Below are 12450 nucleotides of genomic sequence, written 5' to 3' on the forward strand. Positions count from 1 at the left end.
AAATGTTCTGCAAAAAACGTTTCTCGCCATTATTTAACTTAGGAACAGAAGGAGAAATTATGACCATATTTCACATTTGGTTGGATACTGAAATGGTGACACTAATCTTTGGCATCCACATTAAAATTGTGCTCATTGTACAGATCTTCGGTGCTGTTGGGTTGAAGATGTGCACATGAAACATCCACGTTTTAGAGTTTGTAGTTTCTTTGCAGCAACATCTATATATGAAGCATTGTCCACTGTTAGTCAGCTTTATTGACCAAGTATGTGAATACACTGAAGAATTCTTCAAAGTCTTGACATATGACATAGATGTAAACTGCAACTTGACCAGTTGGTGGAGACATGCAATCGCCAGGTGGAAATTCTAGTTTAACTTCTGTTTTTAAACAATATGAATAGATTCGTAGGTGGTGTGAAAAACACATTCATCTAAAAATGTAATTTTTTAAATTTGTATTACTAATTTACATCATTTAGTTTTCTTGGTCATGACGAAATGCAATCATTTTAAGCCTATAGTACAATACTATAACATTTCCCATCTGGCAATGCTGCTTGCGATTATTATAGATATGTATTATCTGCATGTCTCATACTTGTGAGCATAGCTCCTGTACCTGATTAGTACAGGAGAGGTGCCTGTTTCTCCAGATGTGTTATTCTTCTTTAATGTTAGACCTCCAAAGAAAGAGATAGATGGACTCTGTCTGCCTGCAGGTAATCTGATTATGGGATCATTAATAAAACATCATTCATTAAGAGCCTGTATCAATCTGCTGTCAACATCAAGTGGTTCACTAATCAAAGAATAACAGAGAGGTTGGAGAGGAAGAGAGATAGGGAGACAAGGGGAGTTGTTGTTAAGGCACAGTATTGCAGCATCCCTGTTATGTATTTCACAAAATCACATTTTCTATTTATCATGTTTTCCTGGATGTGCCTCATACGCTCTCTGGGCGGACAGTGAAAAAAATATAAATCATACATTTTGGCTCATTTTTTTGACCAGGTTATGGAAATGTATGTTAATTATGTTAACTCCTTTTCACAGTTGTATTTTTATGTTTTGAGTTTTTTTTATGCATTATTACTTTCTACCTCTCCATATCCCCATATCCCTCCATCTCATTCTCCTGCTTTCTTATGAAGGCTCCTGCTGCAGCAGAGTGACAATAGTCGCCCAGCCTCTGGTTCCCACTGGGCCTTCATTATGACTGACTGTATTATGTAAAGCACTTAAAATGCCTAATTATGCTCTCTGCCTGGCTCTATTTTAGTTCCTAAGTGCTGCAGTCTTCTGACTGATGGTCCTCAGGGACTTTTCTCTCTGTGTTTGAAATATTCTTTCTTCACTTAACAGCGTATCTTCAGACACAAACACCTTCTATCAGAATGCCGACAGCAGTGTGTCGGCGAAGGCAGAGGGCTTGGGCTGTCCGTGGAAATCAAATTAAAATGGAAAATTTCATATGCAAATTATAATAAGGAAGTCTTTATGGTGACTGCAAAACACACTTGAAATTCCTGAAAATGTGTTTAATTTATTAAAAAAAAAAAAAAAAAAAAAAAAAATTGATGTTAAAATAAGGTTATTAAACAGTGGGCATATTATTCAAAGCAAGTGCTTGCATAATTAAAACAGAGCCAGGGGTTAGAAAAATAATGCATTGTCAACATCTGAAAATCGAAGCTGTTGTGAGGCTGTTATCACTGTGACTCATAGGCAGTGACAACATAATGGAACCTGAACAGAGACAGTTCTATAGTGTGTATGGCATTTCTGCTGCAGAGAGACATTTAATTGAATCTTCCCCTGTGTTTCCACTGATTGCACTGTAGCCCCTTTTTTTTTTTTTTTAACCTGGACTAGTTCTATTCTACTCCACTTGCACACTGCATCAGGCTTTGGGTTATGCGGTGGATCCACGTGGGTGTATACAATTGATGGAGAAAAAGTAGAGAGCTTGGTTTTTGTGCGTTGCCACTGTAGGTGGAATTTGTGGTGTGTGTGATGGATTTGTGTCTGATTGTTTCAGAAAATTACCATAAACTGAACAGAACAAATCCCTAATTGTTTTGGCTCTATAGTTACAGCAGACATGCCTGCAGCATATTGCAGTTTCCTCTGAAACTCAACAGATTGCTTATGATTCTGCCGTCTCCAGAGGGCCGAGTCATAACCAGGTCAACCCCAGGTTACACTCAAGTCAGAGCTGAAAAGACAGCAATACATCACTCTCTCTATGTAAAGCTGAGGGACTGTCTCACAGGTGACTGGGCGCAAAGATTATTTGACCATCGCTGAGCTTCTCACCATCTTGTCTGTATACCTCGTTCATCCAAATAAGACCTCCTATGGGTAATATTCTCTGCTGGGCTCTTGTCCGTTACAGAAGCCAGAACAGATGGCTGACTATTGACATGCAAGGAAGCCTGCCTAATGCAGGCGGTGTACTGCAGTGTTACTAGCAACAGGGGAAAAGGGTTGATGGAGTTTAAAGTGAATTAGCGGTATGTTTCGTTAGCGTTTATTGCAGCCCTGTGAATCAACACTGTGGGTGTTCTGGTCAGAGTGAGGATGGTACAGATCAGATAGGGGACATCAGGAAACACTTATTTCTGAAGTTTTTGTCACTCAAGGTTATAATCTTAAAGAGACTGTCTTTGTATTGCTCCCCACTTTAATACTATTTCATGTATAATCAGCTTGTGTTTTAGGGACAAATAGGAAATCTATTGACAGTCTGTAATTCTCGTGTTATATAATGGTTGTCATTGTTACCTCACCTTTGTATTGCCGGGTTATGCAGGTAATTACCTCAGTGTCACTGGTTGTAGGTACATCTCGTTGATAAAAGCTTCCATGTTCACCGATTGTTCTTTTCAGCCTCATCAGAGGTGTTTTAATTGTGGAGTTGAAAGGATTTATTCAACTTTAATTTGCAGCAATACCAATAATTAGTTTCACTGCAGTCTTTTCTTTTGAAGAAAAATACTACAAACATTTGCAAATGTGAAAATTTCCTCATAACAAAATATAATCTTTATTCATTCAGTTTCTGGGATCATGAGGTTTTAACAGAGTGCTGTATGTAAACACACAATCTATTGCTCCTGTTCCAGAGAAGAAGACATATTAATTGGTAGGGGGACCTCAGATATGGGGTGATTTTACAGGGGATGGAGGAAAATACATGCAGCTGCTCACTATTAGAAAAATCAGCTGGTTTATTCACTCTTTCTCTGCTGAAAGCCTCTGTCCATTTTACCTCAGCGAGCCTTATCAGGTAATTAACGTCATGAATGGAGGTTTAATGACCCTCACATCAACCTTGTTTAAAGGAAGTAGAATTAAAGATGCTATCTGGACATGTAATAATGCAGGAGGAGCCCAGGTAGCAGGGATGGCAAGCCTGAGCATCAGTGTCACCGTTCTGCTGATCAGGCACTGAGAGTCCTGCTCATGTATTACGAGAGCCCCTTAAGGCAAGCAAATCTTCCTGACACCAACTGACTTTTCTGCCTGGATTCTCCAGCAGACAAAGAAGACATTCACACTCAGTAATTGGGCTATGACCCACCATGAACATGCTGCAGTTACAATTTGTCTGGAGGTGCAAAACAAAAATCACAGATGAGGAAAAAAAAATGAAAATAATATTTCAATACAAAAAAATTTTGAATTTGAAATAAGACACCTTAAAGAGCTGTGTTTAGGGTGTGGTGGCAAAGAGCAATGAGAATCAAATAAACTGAATACCCCTCGCCTCACCTTTCAAGCATTCAGAATCTACAGTGGTAGTGAAAAATGCAAAAAATACGAAAAACATAAAATGCCATCAGATAAACTAAACCAATGTTTGGTTTTTACATTACATTTCATTTAGCTGACGCTTTTATCCAAAGCGACTTTGTCTGTTCTCGGCTACTGTACAAACATCCTTATCGGTATCATGCTAAAAGATGTGATACACCTGTTAGAAATCATGTCAGTGTTACATTTGATCTCACTTTTAGTGAACTTAATCATAAATAGTGATAAATTCCACAAAGCAAGAAGGTCGGTGGTTAGGCTAAACACAGAACTGTATGTGATGAGGTGGATTGAAACCAAAAGTCAACATGGATTTCTTATGAATGACATAACGTAACTAATGCATGTAAAGTAACTTACATGACATTACTTGTGAAAAATTACTTACAATTACACTTTTCAGACATTGGTGAGGCAAAACATGAGACTGACACGATACCATTTATTGGACTGGCGGGAGTATCAAATGCCTTCGCATGACTCTGGGTTGGAAACATGGCGGAGCAACATGGTGGACTCCATAGAAGAGGATCTGCTCCCTATGACGGGCTCATTCCAAAGTAATGAAAACACAACAGGTGATTATAGACTCATGAAAACATTATTCTAATTATAATGTTCTATTATTGACAATTTGTACCATTAATCCTACACACTGAACCTTCAAAGTACAAAACCTGACCACACCTCACTGAATACGTCTCATTATTTTGCTACTTGCAGGGTGAAGAGCATTTAAAGCAGATCCCAAACCTCATCTGACGTAAACAGGCCCGGTGGCAGTTTTATTAAATGCAACTGCATGACAGTTTTACACAATTTTTGTTTTCCACTTGATACGGCCCCCTTTGAAAGCTGTTGGTACACGGCTTTGTTGTGGTTGAAAACAGGGTGAGATTTTAAAAAGTAGTTATTGTAAGCTCATGATAGTATAATCACAACCCGTCAAATCCCTTGTTTTTCTTCCCTTTAAAATATGTGTAGTCTACACAAGTAAGCAATTTTGTGCTGGAAAGAAGAGTCTGGAGTGGATCCACTGCAAAAGTTTCTCTCAAGAGGAAACTAATACTCTTGTGCTTAGAAGGTGCTGAATCACAACAAGTGACTATAAAGCTTCTTACATGTAAGTTAAGGTGAACATTAAACCATACAGCTACAGTCCTTAAAGTACAGTTCTCCAGAACAGGAAACATTTCTGTAAATGTGGAAAAAGAGCAAAACAGAAGTTAAATACAACAGCGTTCAGGGTATCCAAATATCTGTGGAGCACACAGCAGCCAACTCTGACTACTGAAATAAGGCCCTCCAAGCAGCTGCTTAATTTAAATTAACTCAGCAGTTTGACTGGATGCAAAAGAAACTGATGACAAACTCTCTCCAAAACTCTCCAGTTGAAAGCTTTTATCAAAAGCTGAATGATGATTTAAATATGTTAATATAAAATAAACATATGTTGAATCAGCATATTGTCATTTGCACCAACTGTAGGCGGTTTAGACCCTCTTGGTGACATATTTGGAGGCAAACCAATATTCATTTATTAAAAAAGAAGAAGAAGAAAAGAAACAGAGGAGTGTAAAGACCACCATTAACACCTTTCCCAGAGAGTTGAGGTCTTTGGGCCTTAATTATGTGTCACCACTATATGAATTGGAGTGCAAAATCGGGTTATTTCTCTCATCTACACTCAGAGAGGAAATTTATCCTAATAGCACCATTATGTGTGCTGAATATGTGTCTTTTTATCATTGAAGTGGATATTATAGTAAAAGCAACAGGGAGTTAAAGATCAGGATAAGTGCACATAAAATTGCAATTACAAATAATGATGTTCTGAAGTCAGAAACAAACATGATGTTAGCTCTTTCAGATTTATGGTTGGAGATGTAATGGAAATACCACCTAGGGGAGTAGATAAGATATGATTCCCAAAAGAGAGAGAAGCATGAATGGTATTTTATGTTGAACACTAAACCCTCAAACTGAATGAAAGGACTCAGCTCTGCCCCCTATGCATTTCTAAAGCAGTAGAGGTTTACAACGTTAGTCAGTGATCAGTGTGCTTGATTGAAAATACCTGTCAGACTGTGTTTGTGAAACCTTTTTATATTCCATAATGTGGTTGGCACTTTTTGCCGAACAGACACTGCAGAGCAGACAGCATTTTAAAAAGGTCGATGTCAAAAACTTCAAAATAATGACAATATACTGTATAAATTGAATTGGAGTGCGGTGAGCTGGTCTTGAGAAAGACACAAAAATAGCATATATCATGGTTGAGCCTTTCAGGGGGAATGCTAGAAACTTTGGGCTTCCTGACAGCTCAACAACAGCTCTTACACTATAACCATCTATAATCCCAGATGTGTTACAGGGCCTCTGTCAAGCTCTGGATGCCTTGAATCATTCAAGGTTTTCCTCCCCAAACTGTGCCCCTGTCAGCTTGCCAGTGGCAAACACATTAGTGAGAATCCCATTGATTCTTGATATCAAAGTTGCACTATGTTAGCTATATTGAATTCTTATTGTCACTGACACATTCCCCTACAGTGTCTTTCAACCCTTGTCATGATAGGTCGCTCAAATTCCACGCCTGCGCAAGTAGAAAAGCACCTGTGTGCAATTTAGGATTGATGTTCCACCTTCCCACCATTCACCACTTAGGAAGAGAACAAAGTAGAAAATAATGCATTATATTTATTATAGATCAGCTCAAGGCATTTCAGCTTAATGTTATCATTGTCTGTGATTGTCTTTCCAGATATTACATTAATTTTCAATTTAAACCTTTACACCTTTAAATTGAAAATTAAAACCCCAAAAAGGCAGTGTGCTTCTCAGACTGGCCTTAAGAACATCATTACCTTAACATAACAATTATAATTAACAAAAAGACACTTGACAAGTCAATTGGGAAGTAAGCTTCACTGGAATAGCCTCATCCTTCAATGGAGTGTAGATATTACACTTGCACCCCAGTCTGTGTCTCCACCTGCTTTTACAAATGAAAAAGGCCAGGAGTCATGTGCTATCCTATTACCCTGCTACCTTCCACCTTAATCTATTTGCAATACTAACAGCATGTACTATACGAGGGGGATGCGTGACTCCAACTTGATCAGCAAGTTGTTTAGCTTCCTCCTTTGCTGATTCATCACAATTAGCAGTGATTGACAAGTCAGATTTCCACTGGGCCTTCATTGGACAACGCATATGTTTCCCAGTTGGGTACCACAGCTGCCCACTTACCCAAAATTAAAGCTTATTTCATGAGCTGCTGTTTTGCTCATGGTCCCAAAGGGAATTCAGGATGTTAATAAACCTGCTGACAATTGCAGACAAATTTTTATCACCAACCTGTTCATGTCTGTTTGCTTGTCAGCTGAACACACACACACACACACACACACACACACACACACACACACACACACACACACACACACACACACACACACACACACACACACACACACACACACACACACACACACACTCAGACACATTTGCAGCTGTCAGGCTTGAGGTTGTGTCATGTGAAAGCTTGTGCTATTGATCGTGTCCTGTTTTATTTGACAGTTGCTGCCCCTTTTTGAAAATTCTTCCACACTGACCACAAGACTGAATGTGCCCATGTGTGCCTTTATCTCCTTTGCATTACTCAGAAGTAATTTACAATGCCTGTGGCTTGATGGTACCTTAGTATCCCTCCCCACTGATCATCAAACAAGCCTCCAACCATGGCCTCTGACTGTTGCCTATACTGCCTCCCTATCATCCTCCTTGCACCACACACAAAACAGAGGAAGGGAGATTGTATTTATAGAAAGGGAGAGAGGGAGTGATCAAAAGGAACAGAGGGAGAGTTTTCGGTTCGATTGAACGACGTTTCTATTCTCCAGTAGCACAGAGGAGATTTCATTGAAAGGCTGTTGCAGTCTATTGATCAGCCCTCAGGGATAGATACTGTGAAGCCAGGGATGGTGAGAGAAGGAGAGAGAGGTGGAGGGATTCAGACAGCGAGAGAAACGCAGAGGCAGAATAGCATTCAGTTATGTTCCAGGAGAATAAGACTAAGAAAAAGAACAAAAGGAGAGAGACCGAGCACTCACACAATATAGAGTCTGCTGATGTTCTTTATGGCACAAAGTTTTCTCTCTGCTGGTCAACCATCTCAGTAGCCATGAGCTGTGCTTGTAGATCTGTAAATCTGTAAGTCTATAAGGCGGGAAGGGAGGAAAAGAGACACAAAGGACATTGAGGCAGAGTGCTCAGCTAGAGCTGTTTACAACTAGAATAGTCTTTCTCATGGAAAAAAAGATCGCACAAAAAGCAATTATTATTCAATCTACGATACAATCACCAGGAGGTAGTTTTAGTTCTTAGAATTGCAAGAAGTTTGGTATATTGATTAGCAGCATAAAAAAAAATACTTTCTTGGTCAAAACTTTAGACCATTTCTTAAACTACAGTTTAAAAAAGAAAAAAAAATGGTCGATAAAAGATCATCTATCAAGAATCTGAAGGCCAACATTTAAACAGTAAAAGTTAACAACAAAGTTTGTTCATTCCCATGGAATTGGTAGAATCAGGATTTATTTATGAGGTACAGGTTTTCTTTTTCGTGGAGTTTAATTGAGATAAACTTGAACCTGCAAAGTGAATCGTTGACTTGTCTTGAGATGACAATTGTTGTAACCTATACCTTTGACAGGACAGACATTTAAGGGAACGAAGAGCTAGTGGAGAATCAAAAGGCTGGTTTCACAAAGATAATTGAGCCCAGTATCACAGCAAAGTGTGTTAAAAACTCGCCTGTCCACCAGAGGGCAGCATGTCTTTGTAACGCCTTGTGTTACCTTTGCGTGAGTTGAAGACGCACATCAACACAGACGGGTCATGTGGTGGAAGCAAGCGGCAACCAACAGTGACGTCGCCCATTGATTTGTCAAAGGGTGTTTTGAATCCTCGAGTTCAAATTTTGCCTGCGCCATCTTACTAATCCTGAGTGGTTTGGAGCTGCATACATGACGTATGGTAAATACACAAGTTGAAAGAGGTTTTTTGGTGAAATCAACGATTTAGAAAGGGGCTGTTTCTCAGCAAGAATGTCCTTACTTGACATTTTATTTAGTTTAATAAAACAGTCAAATTTTGTTGTTGTTGTTATATCATTATCAGGGAAAGTGGCCGGGTACTGTTTGCTTCCAATTATTTTCATATCAACTCTACTAACTTGTTCTTAATTAAATTGTGATAACGACAGTTATCAATATTTGATTACCTAAAACCGATTAGAAAGGAGCATCCAAGTCCTCATTTTTTCCTCTGTTTGTGCTAAATGTCACAGACATGCTGTTTTTCTCCTCTTCTCTTAACTGGCAATATGATAAAGCAGCATGCCCTTTTATGATCTTCTTCGTAGGTCCTCAACATGCAACTCCTACACTGCTTACACATTCACATGCATCTGTGCAAGTTTAAAGTAGTGAGAAAAAGGGAGAAAAAGTCCTGACGTGATTAGTTTGCTGCCTTAAATGATCTGACCACACTTGAAAGGTGTGGGATTATGCATGAGACATTTCTTCTCATGCATACATCTTCATATGTGTATTAAGAAATGTAAAAGGATTGTAGGAAGAGTTTACCTACTGTGATATCAGAATTCTCACATGACACAGTCCTTTTTTAAAGTTCTGCTATTATCTGAAGTCTGTTGACCTGTCGAGCAAATCTTAGAAAAGCACCAACAGTCTAATAGGCCACAAGACACAGGGAAGACTGATGCCTACTCAAGACTAAAGGACAGTAGCACTGGGTCCACCAGGTCCCACACCTGTCAGCCTTACAGTATACCTAATGATTCCAACCACACCTCCAGCTCCTCGAGCAGTGCCTTGGATCCATCCAGGGTGAGTGCATGCACCATGGGACAACATCCGTCCACCAGGGTCAGATCCAGCGCTGATGAATGACTCCTTCGGGACGAGAGATGCCTGAGCCGGTCTCTGTCTCCGTTTGTCTTTGTGGCGTATACTTCAGCAGGTAACAGTCGACACATACACATTGAAAGTGAACATACGTAGAGATGGGCTGTGACCTTGTCCATGACCACACACTTAAATGGCCGTGTTTCTGATGAGCGGTTTCCCATGGGGGAGGGAGGTGGGATGAAGGGGGTATATGTAATGATGAAATACACCGATTGTCCTCTGATAGATTGGGGACAAGGCCCCTAATCGCTCTTGATGTCATGTGGATGACCTCCCAGGATACAGAGCACAGATTCATCACCCGCTGCTCTCCTCTCATTCACCACAGAGTGAATCACTGGTCATGATGTACTGTACAGGTATGCCATAAATAGCACCTTTCACCTGATGAAACCCTCTATCAGCCACTATTCTTAGGCCTATGTAACCTGAAGCTCTGCTGACATTGTGCCGCCATCATTACTGTATGAATATAGAGCTGATTTGGCTCACTTTGCAACATGTGATTTATCGCAACATGATCATATTTCACTCTTTTTTTTTTTTGAAGAACCTAGATGAAAATCTGGTTTTGCAAGGGATAAAGACTGAACTAATTAGATCAGATTAGTGTGTGTTTGCATAAAAGAAAAGAGAAGCAAAGAGTCATCAGTGCCATCTCATATTGGTGGAGTCATTTATCAAAGCTGAATCTACCCCCCAAAGGATTGATGAGATCCCCAGCATCACTACAGAATGTTTTTTTTGTTTTGTTTTTTACTTAAAATTACCTGCCCAGACTGCACTGTTAGAAATCCATCCACTACTAAACCAAATGATTTTTGTAATGATGTGCCACTCCAGTTTTACAAGAGGGCTTCACAAAGTGTACCATCAGAATTTTTGTGGTTTTGAATCCTGGCGCCGCTCTCTTCTGTTAAGTTACTGTTTTTCTATTTAATTTTTCTGTGGTGGGAAAATTATTAAACTTTCCAGCTCTTTGCTGCAGCCCAATTCTGCTTTGCCTCAATAGCTACTAAAATCAAACTGCTCTTGTTTGTGCTTTCGTAGACCCAAATGTCCTCTAAAAAGTATAGATGCTACATGCAAGAGTTCAGTAAAATAACTGCATTTCTAACGAAATAGATAACAGTTTGCAATATGAAGGTTTTAAAACTCTATTGATTCTAACTTTTCATGAACTTCTATAAGCCACAATCTTCAATGCAGGCGGTAAATTCCAAGTATAAACACTTCTAGTGCTTTGAAGTGTTGTGAAACTTGTATTTCAGAGATAACAAACTGGATTAACTGAGGCTGGGTGGTAAACTCTCCATTACATCCTTTGTTGTTGTTTATGCCACAGTGATCCCATTCCTTCAGACCTCATCTGTATGCAGCCCGCTGGTGTTGTGCCGGCCCTGTACTCAGTGTATCTATTGCAATGCTCTGTGTAGCGTGACTGTTGCCGGTGTATCATCTATCAGGGGATAGCATAACCTCGCTTTAAAATCATATTCCGCTGAATCAGAATTCAATTCCGGATTCCTCCAAGAAAATATCATAATAATACATCTCTCCTGGATTCCACTTGGGCCACTGTCACAGCGCTTCCTGACTCATTGCCTCTACTGTAATTTCTCAATAACATCATCAGCAGAGACATGATGAAACATTCAGTGAATGAATTTCATTGGCTTCGGAGGAGGGAAAACCTTGGGAGGGTGTACTTTTAGATGCATGAAATCCAAAGGTGCGTATGTACATTGTTAAAGTTGTTATGAATATGAAATGCCTCGACTATGTTTCTTATTACTGTATTATTCATAAATCAGAGACATGCCACTGTGTGATGGAAGAAGCAAGCATAAAAATTAAAGCAAGGCGATGTCACTTTTTTCCCCAACGAGCTGTGTTTATAATGCTTCTTGATTGTGAAGCCGTGGCAGTCTTCATCCTCAACGTGCTTAAATGTTGAATAGAGGTAATGAGATTGGAGCTGACTAACAATGATGGAATGGATTACTGCACCGTCCACAATGCCGAGGTTTGACAGTTTCCCCGATTAGTGGTACAAATTTAACACTTGTTAGGCATTATGTAAACACCACTGAGGGAGATTATTTGTCAGGCGTAGTAGGATTCTATCAGGAAAGTCAGCCTGTGTGATGCATACAACTCTCACAAAGCTCTCCACGGTTACAATTGCTGTTTATCCACTGATCACAGTCTTTATTGTAGAGTGACATATTGGAATACGGAGCATACAAATTCTGATTACATGGCAAATAGAAAAGTGTGTTTAAAAAAAAAAATAGAAAAAAAAAGAGATTTTGTTGTGTATTCCAACCGGAGTTTATTTGAAGATTTTATGTGCACTAAACATTATGTAAAACACTACAAAGTGATATTCACTCATCCATAAAAAAAAATAGGTGGAAAAAATAGCTGTTTTTATGACTTAACCACTTGAGTGCCAAGCATACGGTGCACACGACTTCCCATGTCGTAACCATGAGCTCACGAGTTCCCTTTGAACACAGCAATACACTCCCCTTCTGTGACTCCTAGTGGTACAATTGCCAAAGTCTTCTTGTAGTGAGTTTACAGTTAAATCTTGTTGCTGGCAACAAAGTTAGGATGTTTTTGGGCAGGCAG

This window comes from Brachyistius frenatus, unplaced genomic scaffold (assembly GCF_029030835.1).
Source record: "Brachyistius frenatus isolate BFR_SWC_R1_liver_20210118 unplaced genomic scaffold, ASM2903083v1 Contig_6, whole genome shotgun sequence".
In the NCBI taxonomy this organism is placed as follows: Eukaryota; Metazoa; Chordata; class Actinopteri; family Embiotocidae; genus Brachyistius; species Brachyistius frenatus.